General features: G+C 38.7%; 2 long non-coding RNA genes across 2 annotated transcripts in view; both read right to left on the bottom strand.

Moving 5' to 3' along the window:
* The window catches only part of LOC105705649 (uncharacterized), a 61,280-nt gene extending 60,445 nt beyond the window's left edge, over positions 1–835 (bottom strand). Inside the window, exon 1 of the long non-coding RNA XR_001104720.2 lies at positions 687–835. This is a non-coding gene — a long non-coding RNA (uncharacterized LOC105705649). The remainder of the gene's footprint in view (positions 1–686) is intronic.
* A 10,182-nt stretch (positions 836–11,017) lies between these two features.
* Positions 11,018–25,060, bottom strand: part of LOC105705616 (uncharacterized) — a 226,775-nt gene continuing 212,732 nt past the window's right edge. The window contains exon 6 of the long non-coding RNA XR_001104710.2: positions 11,018–11,089. This is a non-coding gene — a long non-coding RNA (uncharacterized LOC105705616). The remainder of the gene's footprint in view (positions 11,090–25,060) is intronic.

Genomic DNA, 25,060 nt, shown 5'->3' with positions numbered 1-25,060 from the left:
GTAGATGGAGAAGAGAAAAGCAAAGGGAGCTAGAATGCTGAGGATCAGAAAATCAGAAAAAGGTGAACTGCAGAGCTCTGAACCCAGAAAGAAGCATTTAAATCTTTGCCTTTTTGATATCGTGTGTTAAATGCTGTGTGACTGACACTTGTGCTAACTGTATCTGAAAGAGGTCAGAGCTCATAGGGGAATTTTGCCATTAACTCTAAGCAGTGGCAGACCATTGGGATTATACCATAATGTCAACAAAGGTAAATGGTGCTAGTGATTTTTTTCCAGGACTGGGGCTTGTGCCTGACAGTGTTTGATTCTGTAGAATGCTCAAAACTGGAAGCCCCTTTGAGGCACAAATGGTGTCCTATTCACTTTTAAATTTGCAGTGTCTCTCATCGCGCCTGGCATGCAGTAGTTGGTCAGTAAACATATGTAGAAGAAGGGAAAGGAAAAACAAAACCAGTGTTATCAAGGTAGGAATGGAGAGAAAAGAAGAAATTAGAAAGTCTTCAATAAATGCCACTGTCTGGGTGGGGTGCGCAGGTACCAGTGGTACCAGGTTGGCTCCTTTCTCCTCCACTCTGCTGGTTGAGGCAAAAAATAGACCAAAGGTTCCCACTGATGTGGTTTCTTGTTAAACCACCACTATGATACACAGCTCATTCTGACCCAGTGCAGTTATGACTTCTCACCTGCTTTTTATGAAAGATGTGATTCCACAATTGTAGAGAGGATATGAAGTAGGACAGGAAAGGAAATGCCCCGTGCTCTTGTCCATATGGAAAGGAGGCCTATGGCCAAATGAATCATAAAGCACTTAGGAGTGGAGTCCAGGCTCGGTGGGGGGGCCTCTGGAAAACAGAACTATGTGAGAGTTTGGATTCATTCTGAGTTCTACAAAGAGACATTCTCCTACTCTTGAATTCCAAGTGTGTCTTAGGGGTAATTACAGCTCATAAAGCAAGTCCCTTGTTTTATCAGTGAGATACAGTTAGTGAAAGTGCAGATACGTAACATGTTAATAAAGTTACCATCACATTTTGTTTCTTTAATTTAACTCAATGCCTGAAGTCCACATAAATTATACTTTGATTCCTGGCATGACCTTATGATATTTGACCAAAAGCCTATATATTTTTCCCACATTTTGTTAGTTTTATTTATTTACTTTTTATATCAATAGTTTTGGGGGGTTTTTGGTTACATAGGTAAGTTCTTCAGAGGTTATTTCTGAGATTTTAGTCTCCTGAGCAGTATACACTATACCCAATATATCATCCAAAAGCATAATATATCTCTTGACTGGTGTCCCATCTGAACCAGTGAGCAGAAGGACAAGAGTGGCTCCTGGACTTTCTTGATGTCTACAAAAGTCCATGAGCAAAAACAAAAACCCAGTGATGTCAAGCTCATGTTCTCCCAATATCAAGGATGTGGGCTGGGGTCATCATCACTTCTTCTCTGGGCTTCAGTGTCTTCCTCTTGCAAAGAGGTGCTTAGATTACACACTGTTTGGGGTCCCATCTCAATGTGTTATTCTATGATTCCGAATGTATATCATAGGAGAAAAGTTAGGTGTCAGGCACTATGGAAGATAACACTGTTAAGGCTTTTGCTCCAGCTACCTTGCAGAGGATAGGCTTCAAAAAGTTTTGCCTTGTGTCTTTCTGAATCATTCCACTTTTAATACCTGTGGTAAATAAGTAATTCAATTATTTGTCAATTAATTTTGCTTATGCCCCTTCAGCTGTGCAGTCATTTTAATTTCTTTTTAAATTTTTTGTTCGCAGGATCAAGAAAAAAGGCTTACCTTTACAAAGGTTTACTTACTCTAAGGTCATACAAATATTCTTTGATAAAATTTTTCTATAGTTTTTGAATTTATTTTTAAACATCTAAATCTTTAAGGCATATGAAATTTATTTTTGCAAATGGTGTGAGTCAGGAAATGTTAACAAATTTTCTTTCCAAATTGGTCCACTATTTCTTGGCTATTTTGACAATTTATCCTTTCCTCCACTCATTTGAAATACTATTTTTATCATACACAAATTCTCATAAAAACATGACTCTTAATTTCCATTTTCTTAAGATTAAATTTGTAGTAGATAATGTCGGTACTCCTCCTAGATCTCTTAGATTCTTTTTAATGTTTGTTTTGGAGTACTGTGGAGAGAAGTGTTTGTGAGTTTTAGCATCTTCAGGTCTTTTGGTGGGGGTGGGGGTGCTCTTTTAGCTTTCTTTTTTTTTTGAGACAGAGTCTCGCTCCGTCGCCAGGCGCCAGGCTGGAGTGCAGTGGCGCGATCCCGGCTCACTGCATCCTCTGCCTCCTGTGTTCAAACAATTCTCCTGCCTCAGCCTCCCGAGTAGCTGAGATTACAGGCACACACCACCACACCCAGCTAATTTTTGTATTTTTAGTAGAGAAGGGGTTTCACCATGTTGGCCAGGAGCTCTTTTAGCTTTCTTTGTCTTCACCAAGGGAGGTCCAGAGGTTTCCCTCCCTTTCCCTCCTTAACCAATGACTGATGGGTGTGAGTATGTGAAAATCCACTTCTCGTGTCTTGGATAGGTGCAACTCTGAGGCTTACCTTATACACCACATTACCTTATACACCACCTCCAGCCTGATCAGCCTGAAGCCACCTTCCTCAGGACTTCATACTCCTGCCTAGATTCTGCCCCTTCCCTGTCCTGCTTTCCCCATTCCCTGCTAGGTTTTCCCCTGGAAATCCTTCACCAATAAATCACTTGCACACAAATCCTCATCTCAGGTTCTGCTTTTGGGACACTCGATTTAAGGCAGAATCTTTTTCATCATCCCAGCAGATGACTCCACCAACTGAAAAAAAATCTTTTCCTATCAGTTACCTGTAGAATTGAGAAAGCTATCCATATGACATCCTTCGCTCCTTCCAGCCAGATGGGAGTTCATGCATTTAGTTAGATTAAAGTAAGCTCAGCTCCTGGAGGTATCCTGTCAATACAGTGAAAGATGCTTTAGTATTTTAAGCACAATCCATAAAGAACACAAAGCTTTTAATTTCTCAGAAATAATCCAGCAAGTCCTTAAAATAATATCCCTGGATCATCAGTTGGTATAATTTATGATAAATAAGGTGATATTTGATCACCTTCAAACTTTCAACCTAATAAAAAGTATCATGTGTAATTGGTAAGAGATTAAACAGAAGAGTTTAAAATGAAGAGAGTCCTATGTATTCTTTCTAAAATATTTAGATATATTTATTACTTTATGAAATATTTATTGTCTGCTATATACAAGGTACCCTCTAATCCTCTCCCTATCTTTCTCTCTCTGTCTCTCTCTCTCTCTTCTTCCCTCTCCAAATTTAACCACTTCCAATAGAGTTAGGCATTAAAATTGTTTTTAGTGTTTGCCTATCAAAAAAGAAATGCTGCAATAAACATCTTCACAGTACACTTTTGCATACTTCACTCACGTGTATTTGTGGAATAAATTCCTAGCAGTGGCTAGGAATTGCCAAATTTATTGCCAAACTTGCTGCAGTTTTTTTTTTTAATGCTATCACATTTAGTAATTAATAGTGACTATCTTTTTTTTTTTGGCAGCATCTCCAACATTGATTTTATAAAAACTAGCATTTTTTTGATTTTATAAAAACTAGCATTTTTTGACACTTTCAGTGTATGCAGGTATCATGGAGTTAGTTAACTCTCCAATGAAATTCATGCTTTCCTTTTCTCCTTAATTATTTCTTAGATGTGGCTGGCCAGGAAGGCCTATTTTCTGCCCCATTCCCTCACCCTTTTTGTGTCTAGATGCAGCCAGATGACTAGCTCTTGCCAATGGATTATGAATGGAAGTGATGAATGACGCTTACCAGCTAAAACTTTCAAGATAGAGTGTGCCTTTTTCTCATGTTCTTTCTCCTTCTGCTGGCAGGATGCAGAAGAAGATCAATTTAGGACTAGCAGAGTCACAGAATGGAAGGAACCTGAAGGAAAGCCATTCACCAACCCAGAATACCCACCTTCTACTGTTACATGAATAAGAAACAACTATTATATTAAGCCACTGAAATTTGAAAGCTTATTTGCTTTAGGTGCCAACATTAGCCTAATGAATACAGATTACTTTGTAAATTAATATAATCTACTTAAAATTTGTTTCCTGATTTATTATTTTGAACATTTATTTTTCACTCCACTATGAATGATGAGTGAATTCATGCACTTATATTCCTCTTACCTCTCTAACCTTACCACCTCTCTATTTTTATCAGTTATCTTGTCATTTTCAGATCTACTATTGATTTATACTTTATAGTAGGCTTATATTCTTACCTTATACTTTAATAATATATACATCAATTTCTTGATTTTATTAAATTAGAGTATCATTTAACTCTGTGATATAAAATACTTGTTTTATACTTCTTGTACCTCTATTTTCTTTTTTGCTTTCTTATTTTAGCTAATTATATTTTTGTTTTTCATTGCTAAAGCTTACAACTTTTTTATTGTTTTATAATATCTATTCCCATATGAGGTTTATCCTTCTTTTACTGTATTCAAAATTATGACCAAGTCTTCATAGTTTTTATTTTCCTAATTTTGTTAATTTAATTCAACTCTTTGTTGTCTGAATTTTGTCATCAAATTGTTTTTGCACATTGGAGAAATTCTGTCTCTTGCTGCTAATTTTGAATGACAACATTGTAATGAAGAATTCCGAAGGCAGTTTTATTTTTTTCTCTTATATTCCATTACTTTTTTTTATGCATGCATTTATGAACTTTTAAAAACATAAGTGACTTCAAGAGCAGGCATGGTGGCTTACACCTGTAATCTCAGCACTTTGGGAGGCCAAGGTGGGCAGACTGCTTAAGCCCAGGAATTCAAGACCAGTCTGGACAACATGGTGAAATCACATCTCTACAAAAAATACAAAAATTAGCCAGGTGTGGTGGCATGCACTTGTAGTCTCAGCTACTAGGGAGGCTGAGTTGGGAGGATTGCTTGAGTTCAGGAAGCTGAGGCTATAGTGAGCCATGAGCATGCCACTGCACTCTAGCCTGGATGACAGAACAAGACCTTGTCCCCCCCCCAAAAAAAAAGTGACTTCAGCAGTCTATGTCTCTCCCTCCCTCACTTCCTTTTTTAAAATATTAAATGTTCTGAAATTTCTTGTCCCTTAATTTAGGTCTTCCATCATTTTAAGAATAATTTCTTATATAAATATTTTTTTCAATTCCATTAGTTGTAGTCTCTTTTTCATGAAGCAAATTATATGTACAGTTGACCCTTCATATCCATGGGGTCTGCACTTATGAATTCAACCAACTGCAGATCAAAATATTTAAAAAAACAACAATAAAAAATTAATAATACAAATAACCAATACAATATGCCAAGTATTAATATTTACATAGCATTTATGTTGCATTTGATATTCTAAGTAATCTAGAGATTATATAAAGTATACAGAATGATATGTGTGGGTTATATGCACATACTATGCCATTTTATAGAAAGGACTTGAGCATCTGTGGATTTTGGTATCCATGGAGGAAGATGGTTCCTGAAACCAATACCCTGCAGATACTGAGTAAAAGAAACAAAAGCCAAATGGTTCTACTTTGCCATTATACCTTAGAAGTTGTTGATTTCTTTTTCTTTTTCTTTTCCTTTGCCTTTTCCTTTTTCTTTTTTTTTTTTTTTTTGAGACAGAGTTTCACTCTTGTTGCCCAGGCTGGAGTGCAATGGTGCAATCTTGGCTCACTGCAACCTCCACCTCCTGGGTTCAAGCGATTCTCCTGCCTCAGTTTTCCAAGTTTTTTCTCCTGCCTCAGTTTCCCAAATTACAGGCATGTGCCACCATGCTTGGCTAATTTTTCATTTTTAGTAGAGATGGGGTTTCTCCATGTTGGTCAGACTGATCTCAAACTCCCGACCTCAGGTGATCCACCTGCCTCGGCCTCCCAAAGTGCTGGGATTACAGGCATGAGCCACTGTGCCCGGCCAACTTCTTTCTTAATTAAAAAAAAAGTAAGAAAGAAAGCATTCTTGGTAACTATTTTCCTCTGGAATGTTTTGTTCTTATCTAAAAATGTCACCTTTAACAGCATAGTGCACACAAGTCATCAATCGTAATTATGGTTCCATTTCAGAAAGCCAACAACACAGCTGGGCGCAATGGCTTATGCCTGTAATCCCAGCACTTTGGGAGGCTAAGGCAGACAGATTGTTTGGGTCCAGGAGTCTGCAACCAGCCTGGGCAACATGGCAAAATCCTGTCTTTACAAAAAATACAAAAAGTTAGCCAGGCATGGTGGTGTGCACCTGTAGTTCTAGATAGGAGGCTGAAGTGGGAGCATCACCTGAGCCCAGGGGTCAAGGCTGTAGAGAGCCATGATCATCCCACTGCACTCCAGCCTGGGTGACAGAGCGAGATCCTATCTCAGGAAAAAAACAAAAAAGAAAACCAACAAAGCAAAGCAAAACTGAGGTTGCAGTCCATCATTTCTGACAAATGAGCCAAGGGCAGCTTGGAGTGCTGTAAATTATGCTGTAAAACTCTTTGGAGGGTGCTGAAGAAATCCAGTGGGTTTTGGATCCAATTCTGCACTATAGAGTTCATCATTCCCTCTGGTGAATAAGTGCATGCATTGATAAACTTGGCAAAATTTGGAACAAAACCAATTTAAAATGCCATATAAGAATTTGTTCTCTTGATACACCTTAAAATGGGTTCAGTTCTGTTTTACATTAGTCATCAAAGATAATAGCAAAATTGTATTTATGATGGCAATGGTTTTCAGTATCTTGTGTAAGAAAGGGCCTATTAGCTGGGCACTGTAGCTCGCGCCTGTAATCCCAGCACTTTGGGAGGCTGAGGCAGGTGGATCATGATATCAGGAGTTCGAGATCATGCTGGCCAACGTAGTGAAAGCCCGTCTCTACTAAAAAATACAAAAAAAATAGCTAAGCGTGGTGGCAGGTGCCTGCAACCCCAGCTACTCGGGAAGCTAAGGCAGGAGAATTGCTTGAACCTGGAAGGTGGAGGTTGCAGTGAGCCGAGATCCCGCCACTGCACTTCAGGCCAGGCAACACTGTAAGCCTCCATCTCAACAAACAAACAACAAAAACTAAAAGAATGGGCCTGTTAAGACTGCCACCAAGGAATAATGATCTCAAAATTCTCAATAGGTACTTCAAACTCGCCAACACAGTTGTTACTATTGCTGTAGTAAAGAGAAACAAGAATCCAAACATTTCCTCTTTCTCTTTCTGATCAATATCTTCATCCTTTCCTTCCTTGTCACCCTCCACGTCACAGGGGTCATCCATCTATCCTTGTATGTGACTGATTTGCTCTTGCATATCATGTTTTCCGACAAGATTGACTTGGAGGTTATTTTTGAGGGGATTTTTAATATTTGCAAGTGATATTTCCACAGATTAATAGCAATCTGACTTTTAAAAAGTTTTAAAGAAATCTTAGCTAGATCTCCCCACTTCACCTCTTAACTTTTTCCCCTTTTCAAAAGCCTATGTAAAAAACTGAAGAGTGAGAAACTCCCACTAGCAACCCACATATTTTCCCTCCAAATGGGCTGCTCATTTTTTGAGGCAGTTTTTCATATGGTTTTGGCTTTCACACTTTTGGTCGTCTGTCATGTTTTGTTTACTCGAACAGGTGGAGATTTAGTTCTATCTCTACAAAACATGTAAAATGGAGAGGAAAATACAAGACTTTGCTTTAAAGAAATGAAAGAGAAGGAATGAAGCCTTAGACATAAAAATAAGGAACTTGAAGCGTGGACTTAGTTTTCCTCAGGCTGTCCTGACCTCTTTGGTGAGTCCAGATTTTTATTTAGTGGCCCTGGGAAAGATCCATGTGATTTGATTTTCTGGGGAAGATCATCCAGAGTCCAGTGTTGTGTCTTTAGTTTAGCTGTGTCTCAGTGTGAAACTAGTAATTTTTTTTTTTTTTTTTTTTTTTAAGAGTCTCACTCTGTCGCCAGGCACCAGGCTGGAGTGCAATGGCGGGATCTTGGCTCACCACCACATCTGCCTCCCAGGTTCAAGCAATTCTCCTGCCTCAGCCTCCTGAGTAGCTGGGACTACTGGTGCGTGCCACCACTCCCAGCTAATTTTTGTATTTTTAGTAGAGATGGGGTTTCACCATGTTGGCCAGATCACAAGGTCTTGATCTCTTGACCTTGTGATCTGCCCACCTCGGCCTCCCAAAGTGCTGGGATTACAGGCATGAGCCACCACGCCCGGCCAAAGCTAGTAATTTTTAAAAATCCATGTCAAGACTCGTGAGACTGAGCTGGGAAGATCACTTGAGCAAGGTAGGTGGAGGCTGCAGTAAGCCAAGATTGTGCCACTGTATTCCAGGCTGGGCAATGGAACACTTTGTCTCAAAATAAATAAATAATAGTAAAAAATCCATGTCATTAAAACTCTGTAAGACAGAGTTTTCTCCAACTTGTTCTCTTTGTGTAACATCTAAGATGGGAGACTCAATCCTATCACTCCAATTCACAGCAGAGTATTCTGCAACTTTGGGTTTCTAAGGTCTAGTGTGCAAACGGCAGCAGAACATTGAAACTCAGCAGAGTACTGCCCAGAATTGTGGCTGTGGGGGCTATGGTACTCAACAGAAGAAGCAGTGGCTCCCAGGAGGTGTGAGGGTGAGAAACAGGAGAGTAGTTGGGAAAAAAGCAGACTGAAGATGAGCCCATGTAGGAACCCCCTTCAAAGTACCAGAGGGAAGGCTCCTGGAATATCCATTAGCAGGAGCTAGTAGAGAAGGGAATGGAGAGTCAGCAAATATGTGTTACCATATCTTCTGAGAATAATATCTTATCAGATTTATTTAATATTTCCCTCTATTGTCAGTGAAAACATAATGGTATAAGGAGAGAGTTCATGGAAGAGTGCTTAGAGATTTTGGTACTTTGGTTGTCTTTTTAGTAGAATTTCCTAAACTCACAAGTAATTCATGTTCTCAACATAGAGGTAATAATGAAAGAGCCTTACACTCCTGTGAGGCTTGCTCCTTTTCAGAAGGCTCCCCGTGGATGCCCCTCATGCACAGTATTTCAATGAGGTTGGCAGACCATGCATTTATTTACTTCCACTTTGACAGGAACAACCTGAACCTCCGAGATGCGGAAGTATTTTCAAGAGTGAGGCAGCTAAGAAATGGAGGGACTAATAAACCTAGGTATTAGTCCTAGGTATTCTAACTCCAAGATCATTACTCTTTCAACCAAATCATGCTCATTATGGTAATTTTTTTAAATAACAAAAATGGCTTGCATTAATCTTGTATAAATTTATACGAAATGTAAAACTTGGTTAAGCTGATTTCTGTAGTTTCTATAATGTAAATAGAATGATGATACTTTGTGGTAACGCATTATGCAATTTTCAAAGCACAGCAAATTTTAAATAGCCTAAGAAGTTAATGGGAAGTTATTGTTACCTGTATTTGACATAGAAGGAAACAGGAAAAAGGAAGTTAAATAACTTGTCTCAAATCTTCTGATTCCCTTTCATCATCTAAGAGCAGATTCCTTCTTAAAATTCTTCACATCATCACACAAGTAACCTTTATAACTGTGGTATAGCCACATTGATATATTTACTGTCATGTTATTACATTTTACTCATGATTTTTCTTTCTTCACATGCTTCATGTATTGTCCTGGGCTCTCTTTGCAGGGAATTTATGGTGAACTCTGAAGCAAAGTTGCTTCCATCTGTAGATATATAGTTCACTGATTTTCTTGGAAGCAAAATAAGATCATCTCAACAACTATATGCAAACATCACTCTTTACCTCCCTCCCAAAACCCAGCCTTCTTAAAAAAAAAAATGCAGGTTGTCAGAAATGGCACCTTTTACATTGGCTATGTATTAGAAAAACAAAAACAAAAATTGATTTGAAAATAATTGAGGTGTGTGGATTTCACAGGTGTTGCCTGCTGTGCTAACCGCCTGGCTGAGACTGATTCATGGTATCCATTGGCCTCCTTGAGATAGCTACTGGGCTTGCACTTTCACCAAAGGGGAGACACAATAAAAAGTCTACAGATATTTAAAAAGGAAAAGAAATATAGTCTTGTTTTTTTTCCTTCCTATAGCAGTCAGGAACACTATGTATATATTCAAATCAACTGGGAGAAACCACCTCCAGTATTGTGTCTGAAGTACATCTCTCAGAATTGTATGTTCCTTTCCCTTCAGCATAAAAAATCAGAACACTCTCCTTGGATCCCAAGCACTGAAAGAGATTTTTCTAAAAAGAAGTAATTAAGTATCAAACTCTCTATTGAAGAGAATAATTATGTAGAGTAACTAAAGGGGATATTTTAGAAATTTTTCCCACTTTTTGATGTCTACTGCTCCATGGAGAAAGTTAATGTAATTCAAAGATTAGCTAAAAATTTAGGAGGAAATGGGAGTTAAAACCATGGTGATGTCGATGACTGGGACAAAGACTCAGAGAGCCTTTCACTGTGTGGAGGCTTCATCCCCAAAACTGTAAAATAGGAATATGGAGAGGACAGTAGTAGGTACCTGGGGATAATAATTCAGATGTAAAGCTCTTTGAACAGTCATCAAACTGGTGTCCTCCTTCCAGTTTCAAGAAGAGCCTTAGCATATATAGCACCTGCCCAATCAGGAAATGGCTATTTAGTATTGAGAATACATGGAGGGGCATTTTAAAGCTAGATGGTATTTATTCCTACGTGCAATCTCTACTTTTTATTTGTACTTGGATGTGATTAGACTAGGGAGGAGGAGGAAGAATGACTACTTAACTGAAGTGATCATTTGATAAGGCTTTCCCACAGAACAACTGGAGATGTGATTTTTATGTCAGTCATCACCATTTTGGTTGACCAGAACATCAGAGACAAACCATATCATTCCACACCAGCCCATCCCAAATCTCACGTCTTTTCATATTTCAAAACCAATCATACCTTCCCAGCGTTCCCCCAAAGTCTTAACTCATTTCAGCATTAATGCAAAAGTACGTAGTCCAAAGTCTCATCTGAGATAAGGCAAGTTTCTTCTGCCTGGGAGCCTGTAAAATCAAAAACAAGTTAGTTACTTCCAAGTTACAATGGGAGTACAGTCATGGGATAAATGCTTCCGTTCCAAATGGGAGAAATTGTCCCAAACAAAGGGGCTACAGGTTCCATGCAAGTCTAAAATCTAGCAGGGCAGTCATTAAATCTTAAAGCTCTGAAATGACCTCCTTTGACTCCCTGTCTCACATCCAGGGCACACTGATGCAAGGGGTAGGCTCTTATGGCCCTGGGAAGCTCCTTCACAGACATTGAATGTCTGTGGCTTTTCCAGGCACACAGTGCAAGCTCTCAGTGGATCTACTATTCTGAGGTTGGGAGGACAGTGGCCCTCTTCTCACAGCTCCATTGGGCAATGCCCCAGTGGATACTCTGGGTGTGAGCTCCAACCTCACACTTCCCTTCCACACTGCCCTAGCAGAGGTTCTTCATGAGGGCTCCACCCTTGAAGATTTCTGCCTGAACATTCAGGCATTTCTACACATCCTCTGAAATCTAGGTGGAGGTTCCCAAACCTCAATTCTTGACTTCCATGCATCTTCAGGCCCAACACCACATGGAAGCTGCCAAGGCTTGGGGCTTGCATCCTCTGAAGTAATGGCCCAAGCTCTACCTTGGCTCCTTTTGGAGCTGGAGTGTCTGGGCTGCAGGGCACCAAGTCCCTGGGTCCGGCTTACAAAAACATTTTTTACTCCTAGCCCTCTGGGCCTCTGATGAGGAGAATGCTGACAAGATCTCATCCTGAAGACATTTTTCTCATTGCCTTGATGATTAACATTGGATCCTTGTTATTTAGACAAATTTCTGCAGCTGGCTTGAATTTCTCCCTAGAAAATAGCTTTTTTCTTTTCTATCACATCATTAGGCTGCAAAGTTTTCAAACTTTTATGCTCTGCTTCCCTTTTAAACACAAAGTCCAATTTCAAATCACCTCTCTCAAATTCAAAGTTCCACTAGGGCAGAAGCAAAATGCCACCAGTTTCTTTGCTAAAGCATAGCAAAAGTTACCTTTGCTCTAGTTCCCAAGAAGTTCCTTATCTCCATCAGTCCACCTCAGCCTGGACTTCATTGTACATATCATTATCAGCATTTTGGTCAAAACCATTCAACAAGTCTCTAGGAAGTTCCAAACTTTTCCACATCTTCCCATACTCTTTTGAGCTCTCCAAATTGTTCCAACCTCTGCCTGTTACCCAGTTCCAAAGTCAATTCCACATTTTCTGTATCTTTATAGCAATATCCCACTCCCAGTGCCAATTAACTTCATTAGTCAATTTTTACACTGCTATAAAGAAATTTATCTGAGACTAGGTAATTTATAAAGGAAAAAGGTTTAATTTACTCACAGTTCCACATGACTGGGAAGACCTCAGGAAACTTACAATCATGGCAGAAAGGGAAATAGGTAACTTCTTCACAAGGAAGAAGGAAAGAAAACATGTGAAGGAGAAATGGTCAAACATTTATAAAATTAGTAGATCTCAGAAGGACTGTCCTGAGAACAGCATGGAGGAAACTACTCCCATGATCCAACTACTTCCTTCCCTTGATTACATGTCCCTCCCTGGACATTTGGGTATTAAAATTTGAGATGAGATTTGGGAGGGGACACAGAGCCAAAACATATCACCCTGTAAAATATTCCATGAGACGATCAATCCCAAGACACATAATCATCAGATTCTCCAAGGTTGAAATGAAAGAAAAAATGTTAAGGGCAGCCAGAGAAAAAGACCAGGTCACCTATAAAAGGAAACCCATCAGACTAACAGCGGACCTCTCAGCAGAACCCCTACAAGCCAAAAGAGATTGAGAACCAATACTTAATATTCTAAAAGAAAAGAATTTCTAACCCAGAATTTCATATCCAGTCAAACTAAGCTTCATAAGTGAAGGAGAAATGAAATCCTTTTCAGACAAGCAATTGCTGAAGGAATTCATCACCACCAGGCCTGCCTTGCAAGAGATTTTGAAGGAAGCACTAAATAAGGAAAGAAAAAACTGTTACCAGCCACTATAAAAATACCATGAAGTACATAGACCAGTGACACTATGAAGGAACCATATAAACAAGTCTGCAAAGTAACCAGCTGGCAACATGATGACAGGATCAGATTCACACATGACAATACTAACCTTAAATGAAAATGGGATAAATGCCCCAATTAAAAGACAGAATGGCAAGCTGGATAAAGATCCAAAATTTATCAGTATGCTGTCTGCAAGAGATCCATCTCACATGCAAAGACACACATAGCATCAAAATAAAGAGATGGAGGAAAAATTACCAAGCAAATGGAAAACAGAAAAAAGTACAGGTTGTGGCTGGGTGCAGTGGCTCACACCTATAATCCCAGTACTTTGGGAGGCCAAAGTGGGTGGATCATTGAGGTCAGGAGTTAGAGACCAGCCTGGCCAACATTGTGAAACCCTGACTCTACTAAAAGTACAAAAATTAGCCAGGCAGTAGTGGTGCGTGTCTGTAATCCCAGCTACTCAGGAGGCTGAGGCAAGAGAATTGCTTGAGTCTGGGAGGTGGAGGCTGTGGAGAGCCCAGATTGCGCCACTGCACTCCAGTCTGGGCAGAGAGTGAAACTCTGTTGGGTTGCAATCCTAGTTTCTGACAAAACAGACTTAAAGCCAACAAAGGTCAAAAAAGACAAAGAAGGGCATTACATAACAGTAAAGTGCTCAATTCAACAAGTAGAATTAACTCTCCTTAATATATATGCATGCAATACCAGGAACACTCAGATTCATAAAGCAAGTTCTTAGAGACTTTCAAAGAAACTTAGACTTCCACACAATAATATTGGAAGACCTTAACACTTCACTGACAATACTAGACAGATCACTGAGACAGAAAATTAACAAAGCTATTGAGTACGTAAACTCACCTCTGCATCAAGTGGACATGATAGTTATCTACAGAACTCTCCATCCAAAAACAACAGACTATACATTCTTCTCATCACCACATGACACTTACTCTAAAATTGATCACATAATCAGAAGTGAAACACTCCTCAGCAAATGCAAAAAGACTGAAATCATAACTAACAGTCTCTCAGGCCACAGAGCAATGAAATTAGAACTCAAGACTAGGAAATTCACTCAAAACCACACAACTAATGGAAAACGAACAACTTGCTCCTGATGACTCTTGGGTAAACAGTGAAATTAAGGCAGAAATCAAGAAGTTCTTTGAAACTAATGAAAACAAAGAGACAACATACCAGGATCTCTGGGATGCAGCTAAGGCAGTTTAATAGGGAAATTGATAGAACTAAATGCCCACATCAAAAAGCTAGAAAGATCTAAAATTAACAACCTAACAATAAATCTAAAAAAATTAGAGAATCAAGGCAAAAATAACCCCAAATCTAGCAGAAGACAAGAAATAACTAAGATCAGAGCTGAAATCAAGAAGATAGATAGACATAAAAAATTTTTCAAAAAAATCAACAAATCCAAGAGCTGATTTTTTGAAAAAAGTAATAAAATAGATAGACCTCTAGCTAGACTAATAAAGAGAAAAAGAGAGAAGAATCAAATAAACACTATCAGAAATGATAAAGGGGATATCATGACTGACCCCACAGAAATACAACCAACCATCAGAGATGACTGTAAAAACCCTTATGCACATAAACTAGAAAATCTAGAAGAAATGGATGAATTCCTGGGTACATACACCCTCCCAAGACTGAACCAAGAAGAAACTGAATCCCTGACTAGATCAATAGTGAGTTCTGAAATTGAGGCAGAAATAAATAGCCTACCAACCAAAAAGCCTAGGACCAGATTCACAGCTGAATTTTACCAGAGATACAAAGAACTGGTACCATTTCTATTGAAACTATTATTTTTAAAAATGGAAAAGGATGGAATCCTCCCTAACTCATTCTGTGAGGCAACATGATACTGATGCCAAAATCTGGCAGAGATAGAACAAAAAAAGAAAACTCAGGCCAATATTGTTGACAAACATTGATGCAAAAATACTCAATAAAATACTGGCAAACCAAATCCAGCAGCATATCAAAAAGTTTAACCACCATAATCAAGTTGGCTTTATCCCCAGGATGCAAGGTTGGGTCAACATACATAAATCAATAAATGTAATTCATCACATAAACAGAACTAAAGACAAAAACCACATGATTATCTCAATAGATGCAGAAAAGGCCTTTGATAAAATTCAACATTCCTTCATGTTAAAAACTCTTAATAAACTAGGTATTGAAGGAACATTCCTCAAAATAATAAGAGACATATATGACAAACCCATAGCCAATATCATATTGAATGGGCAAAAACTGGAAGCATCCCCTTTGAAAACTGGCACAAGACAAGGATGCCCTTTCTCATCACTCCTGTTCAACATAGTATTGGAAGTTCTGGCCAGGACAATCAGGTGACAGAAAAATATAAAGCATATTCAAATAAGAAGAGAAGTCAAATTATCTTTGTATACAGAAGACATTATCCTATATCTAGAAAACCCTGTTGTCTCAGCCCAAAACCTTCTTAAGCTGATAAACAACTACAGCAGTCTCAGGATACAAAAGTAACGTGCAAAAGTTACTAGCATTCCTGCATACCAACAACAGGCAAACAGAGGGCCAAATCATGAATGAACTCCCATTCACAGTCACTACAAAGAGAATACAAGTGAAGTGAAGGATCTCTTCAAACAGAACTACAAACCACTGCTCAAAGGAATCACAGAAATCACAAGCAAATGAAAAACAATTTATGCTCATGGATAGGAAGAATCATTATCATTAAAGTGGCCAAACTGCCCAAAGTAATTTATAGATACAATGCCATTCCCATTCAACTCCCATTGGCATGCTTCATAGAATTAGAAAAGTTTTAAGTTCATAAGGAACAACAATAAAAAAAGCCCAAATAGCCAGGACAATCCTAGGCAAAAAGAAGGAAGCTGGAGGCATCATGCCACTCAAATTCAAACTATACTACAGGCTACAATAACCAAAACAGCAGGTACTGGTATAAGAACAGGCACATAGACCAATGGAACAGAATAGAGAACTCAGAAATAAGACTGCACACCTATAACCATCTGATCTTTGACAAATCTCATAAAAACAAGCAATGAGGAAAGGATTCCTTATTTAATAAATGATGCTGGGATAACTGGCTAGCCATATGCAGAAAATTGAAACTGGACCCCTTCCTTTTACCTTATACAAAAATTAAGATGGATTAAAGACTTAAATGTAAAACCCAAAACTATAAAATCCCTAGAAGAAAATCTAGGTAATATCATTCAAGACGTAGGCATGGGCAAAAATTTAATGACAAAAATGCTAAAAGCAATTGCAACAAAAGCGAAAACTGACAAATGGGATCTAATTAAACTAAAAAGCTTCTGCATAGCAAAATAAACTGTCATCAAAATGAACAGACAGCCTACAGCATGGGAGGAAATTTTTACAATTTATCCATTTGACAAAAGTCTAATATCCAGAATCTATAAGGAATTTAAACAAATTAATAAGAAAAAAAAAACAACCCCATTAAAAAGTGGGTGAAGAACATGAACAGACACTTCTCAAAAGATGACATACATGCAGCCGAAAAAACATGAAAGAAAGCTCAACATCACTGATTATTAGAGAAATGCAAATCAAAACCACAATGAGATACCATCTCACACCATTTACAATGTCTGCTATTACAATGCTAAAAAACAAAAGATGCTGGCAAGGTTGCAGAGAAAAAGAAACTCTTTTACACCATTGGTAGGAGTGTAAATTAGTTCAACCATTGTGGAAGACAGTGTGGTGATTCCTCAGAGACATAGAGGCAGAAATACCATTTGACCCAGCAATCCCATTACTGGGTATATACCCAAAGAAATATAAATCACTCTGTTATAAAGATATATGGATGCATATGCTCATTGCAGCACTATTCACAATAGCAAAGACATAGAATTAACCTAAATGCCCATCAGTGATAGACTGGATAAAGAAAATGTGGTACATATATACCATGGAATACTATGCAGTCATATAAAGGAATGAGATCATGTCTTTTGCGGGGACATGGATAGAGTTGGAAGCCATTATTCTCAGCAAACTAATGTAGGAACAGAAAACCAAACACCACATGTTCTCGCTTGTAAGTGGGAGCTGAATGATGAGAACACATGGACACATGGTGGGGGAACAATACATACTTGGGCCTGTCAGAGGTGGGTTGGGAGCAAGGAGAGCATCAGGAAGAATAGCTAAGGGATGCTGGGGCTAATACCTAGGTGATGGCATGATCTGTGCAGGAAACCACTGTGGCACATGTTTACCTATGCAACAAACCTGCACATCCTGCACAGGGACCCCTGAGCTTAAACTATAATTATATAAAAGAACATGAACATTTCAATCATAGAGCAGGGTAGGAAATAAGGAAATAAATAAATGGCAACACAGTGTGGACTCTGGAGCCCATCACTTCCCTGTCAATCTTGAGTTTACTACTTTTTAGCTCTGTGATCTTGGGTAAGTTACGTAGCTTGTTACCACATCTCAAAAATAAAGATAAGGACTGTGTACCTATCTCACTGTGTTATTGCAAAGATTAAAAAATTATCTACCAAACTCTTAATACATTATCTGGCAAACAATATGTACTCAATAAAATATACATGTTATTATTATGGATAACTTGACTATTCTCCCAGACTACAAAACCCAAACTCTGAAATTCCAAATTTATCTGTGATGGCTCCTCTTTTTTTTGGCACTATCCTTTCCCACCAGCCAGTCAATAGTTAAATTATTTAAATTCTATGATCTCAACCCTTTATCTCCTTTTCTGATACTTCCTCTGAAATGCAGCTCCTCCTGACTTTCCTCCTAGCAACAGAAAATCTTTTCTAATTGCCTTCGTCATCTTTTCTCTGCTCTATTCTATACACTGCTGTAGCTCTGAGCATATCACTTCTTTTTAAGGGTTTTCTATTGCAACTAATTTATTTTATTTTATTATTTTTGGACACAGGGTCTTACTCTGTCACCTCCGTTGGAGTGCAGTGGGGCAATCATGACTCACTGCATTCTTGACCTCCCAAGCTCAAGTGATCTTCCCATCTTAGCCTCCTGAGTAGCTGAGACTCCAGGTGTGTGCTACCAAGCATGGCAAAGTTTTAGATTTTTTGTAGAGATGGGGTCTTGCTATGCTGCCCAGGCTGGTCTCAAACTCTGGGGCTCAAGCAATCCTCCCACTTTAGCCTCTTAAAGTGCTAAGGTTACAGGTGTGAGCCACTGTGCCCTATTGCAACTGATTTTTTTTCACAGCTATTACTTTTATATTTAAGATCTGCCCTCATATGACATTGCAATAGATTATAGCTTTGGTCCTAGTTCTTCACTCCCCTGTGATAGGATTGTACATCCATACCTTTGCCTTGTAACTCTGCTGTGTCCTCCTGCTGGGTCTGCTTCCTCACCCCATGTCACTTGCTTTGGCAATGAAAGATGAGTAAATGTTGCAAGAGCAAAGGTCTTACCTGTGTTTTTTATGATTTGACTCAGCTCTTATGCTCCAAATCAATCATGAAAGAACATACCCTGGATTCCTGCTATTCTTTTAGTCTTGGCTCCAAAATTAACACACATGAGGAAGAACTGAGCTCAATCCACAGCCTGGATTTAAGCTACCTAATGTATAGTAGGGGAATCAGAGCTACCCAGCCAAACTCAATCTAGGTCAACTGAACCTCAGCTGACTTGCAGATTTATTTTTTTTGAGACAGAGTCTTGCTCTGTCACCCAGGCTGGAGTGCAGTGGCGCAAGTGGCTCACTGCAACCTCCACCTCCCAGGTTCAAGCAATTCTTCTGCCTCAGCCTCTCTGGTAGTTGGGACTACAGGCATGCATCACCACACCTGGCTAATTTTTGTATTTTTAGTAGAGATGGGGTTTCACCATGTTGGCCAGGCTGGTCTTGAACTCCTGACATCAAGCAATCCACCTGCCTCGGCCTCCCAAAGTGCTGGGATTACAGGCCTGAGCCACTGTGCCTGGCCTGCAGATTTATGAGTATGAGAATAAAGGCTTGCTAATGTAGATTAAGTTTTTTTTTCTTTTTTTGAGACGGAGTCTTGCTCTGTTGCTCAAGCTGGAGTGCAATGGTATGATACTGGCTCACTGCAACCTCTGCCTCCCAGGTTCAAATGATTCTCCTGCCTCAGTAGCTGGGATTACATGTGCAGGCCCCCACACCCAGCTAAATATTTTTTATATCTTTAGTAGAGACAGGGTTTCACCATGTTGGCCAGGCTGGTCTCGAACTACTGACCACTGGATCCTCTTGCCTTGGCTTCCCAAAGTGCTGGGATTACAGGTGTGAGCCACTGTGCCCAGCCTCATCAAGTTTTGTGGTGGTTACTACACATCATAATTGTGTTGATACCTGACTAGCATAGACTAACTACTTTTCCAGCGTCACCTCTGATCATACTCTTGTAAATATGCTACAGTCCAGCTAATTATAAAAACTTGATGACCTCTCAATGTGCCCTTGGCTTTTCTACCTTTGGTATCCTGGTCCTCCTCTCTGTCTTCACATGAATACATGTAGCTGGTAGTTATTGGTACTGGGCTAAGTAATCATGGGTGATCACTCTGTAACCTTCTCTACTCTCCAGGCAGCAGGCTGAAATGCCATTCATGGCTTTGAATTTTTTAGTTTACCTTTTTGTATTTATATAGTTTGATTCCATTACTAAAGAGAGACCTTGATTTTTAATAAGGAATTAATATTTATTGAGGGCCTGTATGTTATATAAGTGGCATAAAATACCAATTATAATTGGTGTTTTATATACAATGTTCATCCATGAAGTAGAGATTATTTTCCCCAATTTTGTAGAAGAGGGAGGGGAGCTTCAGAGAAGTTATGGAGCTTGTTGAAAATGTGAACAGTGGTGGGGCTGAAATCCACTTTGCTTCTGTTTCTTGCTGCTATGCTTTTTGGCTGTGCCATCTTATCTTTTGCAGTTACAACCTCAAAAAATTAACATGTTAACTGATTTATTAAACAGATAAGTGATAGAAACAGTTTGAAAATCTAGAACATAAAGTGCCACATCTTAGTGGTTTTATTAAAGAAATATTATTTTAAAAATTAGATTTGAAACCTTAAGTAGCTCATGCCTCCATCTCTCGAGACCTGCCTTGTATATTGCCAATGTTTGTGTCTTCAAGTTCTATAGAACTCAAAAGGAAACCACAGAACACCACCCCAGGATAGCAGAGAGAGTCTGACCTAAGCCCACAGAAGCCAAAAGTAGCAGGGTTGGAGTTAAAAGCTTACACTTTGTCTTCAGCTCACACCCTGGCACCTTCAGGCATTGTCTTTTTTTAACATCAGGGTGCCAGCCTCGAATTTTTAAACCTTAACTCTGAATTTCTTGACTCCATATGTTTAAGATACACTTTGTGTGTTACTATTTTGAAACAGCTGTTTGTCAGAGCTAGGGAAGAGGGAGGGAATCAAAGCTTCATGGGAGGTGCTTGTCTTAGAAGTGAGGCTGCTGAGCTACCAAACGCAAGCCAAGTTTCTCTTGATTCTTACAAGCCGAAGAGCCTCACTCTAAATCAGGGTTTCTAAACCTTGGTGCTATTGACCTGTGTGTCCAGGTAGTTCTTTGTTGTGGACTGTCCTGTTCATTAAATATTGGCTAGCATCTTTCTGACTTCTACTCACCAGAGGCCAGTGATGCTGCTTTCCCCAGATGTGACGATCAAAAGTATCTACAGATATTGCCAAATATCTGTAACCTTCCCTGTGACAAAATTGTTCAGATTGAGAACCATTGCTCTCAATGAATTAAGGAAGGCTGAGATCATTTTGTTGTGGTTTTTTAGAGATGGTTTCTCACTCTGTCACTTAGCATCAAGTGCAGTGGTGAGATAATAGCTCACTGCAGCCTCGACTTCCTGGGCTCAAGTGATCCTCCTGCCTCAGCCTCCAGAGTAGCTGGGACTACTGGCTAGGACTGATATCAAACTCAGAAAGAAAGGCAAAATAGATGACAGATGAACATATCTAGAAAAATTATCCTAGTACCAGTTAGATGAACCATGAATGCATTTTACTTTTTATACAAATCTTACTTATTTATATTATGAATATCTTAGGAAAGAAAAAAATCAAATAGAAAGGCTGTTTATTACTACTAAAGCAACTTACATAGATATACCCAGTAAATTAAAGGTGAACCCTAAACTAAAACTTGTCTCTTAGAGCAGGTATGTATACTGTTGTAGTGACTTGGCAGACTGAGAGTAAAGTATCCCTGATCTTGGGGTTCAATGTCCCCAGAGCCAGAAAACCTAAGAGCTCTGCCATTTTTAAGCTGCTACATATTGACTGCTTCAATTGCTTTAGGGACTTTGCTTTCTGTCTTACTATATGAGGTAGACACTATTGTTCCCATTTTATGGATGATGAATGTGAGGTATACAGAGGTATCACTTGCCCAAGTTCACAGGCACAGGGACAGGAATTAAAATCAGGTCTACCTGGCTCTGATGCTTGGGCTCTTCAATCAAATGGTGTCTGCATCCCACAGCTGGGATAAGGCCGTGGATTCACTGAGCTTCACAGAGTAATCATCACATTCATTATCTCACCTCACATTGGTCCCGCTCGGTCCTCTGATGCCTCTGCCCAGAGCTGATCATGCAAGGGCATTCAAGGAGATTGTTGTCACATGAGGTTGTCTCATAGAAATCTCTGGCTCGAATATTGCGTGATTCTGTGATTCTAGTGAATGTCATCCAGAGAAAGGAAGAATGCCATGACATTATTTATACTGAGATAGCAGGAACTAATTGGAAAGAAACACCCCAGTGGTACAGAAAAGTAAATCTAGTGTTTCCGGCAGAAATTCCATATTAGTGCAGGCAGTGGGATATAATAAGGCTGTGGGATGTTATATGTAACCTTCTTATAAGGGGCCCAGAAGATATGGAAACCCTCTAGTAGGAGAGGCATGGGGGCCTACGGGACCAGAAAACAACAGATGTGACAAATCACTGACAAGGCCAATGTCAAGAAGGTTTTCCTCTGTTTTCTTCTAGGAGTTTTATGATTTCAGGTCTTATAGCTAGGTCTTTTTTCCATTTTAAGTGGATTTTTGTGTTCAGTTTAACAGTCCAATTTTTTCTTTTGCATGTGGAAATCCAGGATTCTCAGGACCATTTATTGAAGAGAATATTCTTTCTTCATTGTGTGTTCTTTTTTTGGGGATGGAGTCTTGCTCTGTCACCTAGGCTGGAGTGCAGTGGTGTGATCTTGGATCGGATCACTACAGCCTCCATCTCCCAGGTTCAATCAATTCTTGTGCCTCAGCCACGCGAGTAGCTGAGATTACAGGTATGCACCACCACGCCCAGCTAATTGTTGTAATTTAGTAGAGACAGGGTTTCGCCATGTTAGCCAGGCTAGTCTTAAACTCCTGATCTCAAGTAATCTACCCCCCTTGGCCTCCCAAAGTACTGGGCTTATATGCCCAGCCATTGTGTGTTCTTGGTACCTTTGTTGAAGATCAATTGACTGTAAATGCATTAATTTATTTCTGGGCTCTCTATTCTGTTCCACTGGTCTACAAGTCTGGGTTTTGTTTCAGTTTTTGGGTTTTTTTTTTTGGCAGTATCATGCTGCTTTGAGTACTCTAACTTTATAGTACACTTTGAAATATGGTAGTGCGATATCTCCAGCTTTTTGGTTTTCTATTCAGGATCATTTGTGGTTCCATAAAAAATTTTAGGATTGTTTTTTCTACTTACGTGGAAAATCTCATGGAAATTTTTAAAGGGATTGCATTGAATCTGTAGGCTACTTTGGATAATCTGAACATTAAATAATATTAATTATTCCAATCCAAGAATATAGGATATTTTTCCATTTATTTGAGTCTTCATTGATTTCTTTCATCAATGCTTTATAGTTTCCAATGTACAGATCTTTCACTTTCTTGGTTAAATTTACTCTTAAGGGCCAGGCACGGTAGCTCACACCTGTAATCCCAGCACCTGGAAGGCTAAGGCTGGTGGATCACCTGAGGTCAGGAGTACAAGACCAGGCTGACCAACGTGGTGAAACCCCATCTCTACTAAAAACACAAAATTAGCTGGGCATGGTGGTGTATGCCTGTAATCCTAGCTACTTGGGAGGCTGAGGCAGGAGAATCATTTGAACCCAGGAGGAGGAGGTTGCAGTGAGCAGAGATCGTGCCTTTGCACTCCAACCTGGGCAAGAAAAGCAAAACTATATCTCAAAAAAAAAAAATATATATATATATATATATATACACACACACATACATATATATATTCTTAAGTACTTTGTTTTTTTTTATTGTAGCTTGTATAAATGGGATTGTTTTCTTGATTTTCAAATATCTCATGGTTTGTATATAGAAACACTACAGATTTTTGTATGCTGCAACTTAATTGGTTTATTATAACAATTTTATGGTTTTTTTGGTGGAATTTTTAGGGTAAATACAAGATATGTCAACTGCAAACAGTTTTACTTCTTCCTTTCCAATTTGAATGCCTTTTAGTTCTTTTTCTTGCCAAACTGCTCTGGCCAGGACTTCCAGCATTATATTAGATATAAGCAGTGAGTGTGTAAGTCCTTGTCTTGTTCTGATCTTACAGGAAAAGCTTTTAGCTTTTCACTGTTGAGTGTGATGTTAGCTGTGGACTTGCCATACATGGCCTTAATTATGTTAATACATTTGTTTCATAACTAATTTGTTGAGTTTTTATAATAAAAAGATGTTGAATTTTGTCAAATGCTTTTCTGTATCTGTTAAAATTGTCATGTATTTTTCTCTTTATTCTGTCAATGTGATGTATCACATTTATTGATTCATGTATGTTGAACTATCCTTGCATCTCAGGGATAAATTGCACTTAATCGTGGTATATAAGACTTTTAATGTGCTGCTGAATTTAATTTGCTAGTATTTTGTTGAGGACTTTTACATCTCTGTTCATCAGGGATATTGACTGTAATTTTATGTTCTTGTAGTTTCCTCACCTGAATTTGGTATCAGGGTAATGCCAGCCTCATAAAATAAGTTTGGAAGTGTTCTGTCCTCTTTAAGTTTTTGGAAGAGTTTGAGAATGAAGGGAATTTATTCTTTTTAAAAATGTTTAGAAGAATTCACAGGTGACGTTGTCAGGTCCTGGTCTTTTTTGTGTTGAGAGTTTTTTGATGACTGATTTAATCTTATTATTGGTCTGTTCAGATTTTATGTTTTTCATAATTCAATCTCATTATGTCATATGTTTCTCAGAATAAATTTATTTCTTCTAGGTTACCCAATTTGTTGACATGGAATTGTTCATAAATTCTATGCATTTTTGTGAAATCAATTGTAAATCTCCGTTTTTATTTCTAATTTCATTTATTTCAGTCATCTCTCTTTTTTGCTTAGTCTAACTAAACTTTTGTCAATTGCATCTTTTCAAAAAACCAACTCTTAGTTTTACTGACATTTTCTATTGCTTTTCTAGTTGATTTCTGCTCTGACCTTTATTAATAATTTTCTTCCATATGACAACTTTGGGCATAAGTTGTTCTTTTTCTAGTTCCTTGGGGTATAAATTGAGGTTGTTTGAGGTCTTTCTTCTTTCTTAATGTAGGCATTTATTGTATAAACTTCTCCCTCAGAATGTTTTTACTGTATTCCATAAGTTGTGGCATGCTGTATTTTCAGCTTTACTTACAGGTATTTTTTGTTTTTCCTTTTGATTTTCTCTTTGGCCCACTGGTTGTTTAGAAGTGTGTCAAGGCGGGTGGATCATGAGGTCAGGAGTTCGAGACCAGCCTGGCCAACATGGTGAAATCCTGTCTCTACTAAAAATGGAAAAATTAGCAAGGTGTGGTTGCACACACCTGTAATTCCAGCTACT

The sequence above is a fragment of the Aotus nancymaae genome, unplaced genomic scaffold, assembly GCF_030222135.1.
Source record: "Aotus nancymaae isolate 86718 unplaced genomic scaffold, 86718_ANA_hifiasm-v0.15.2.pri h1tg000019l, whole genome shotgun sequence".
Lineage (NCBI taxonomy): Eukaryota > Metazoa > Chordata > Mammalia > Primates > Aotidae > Aotus > Aotus nancymaae.
This window is presented reverse-complemented; position numbering and strand designations above follow the sequence as displayed.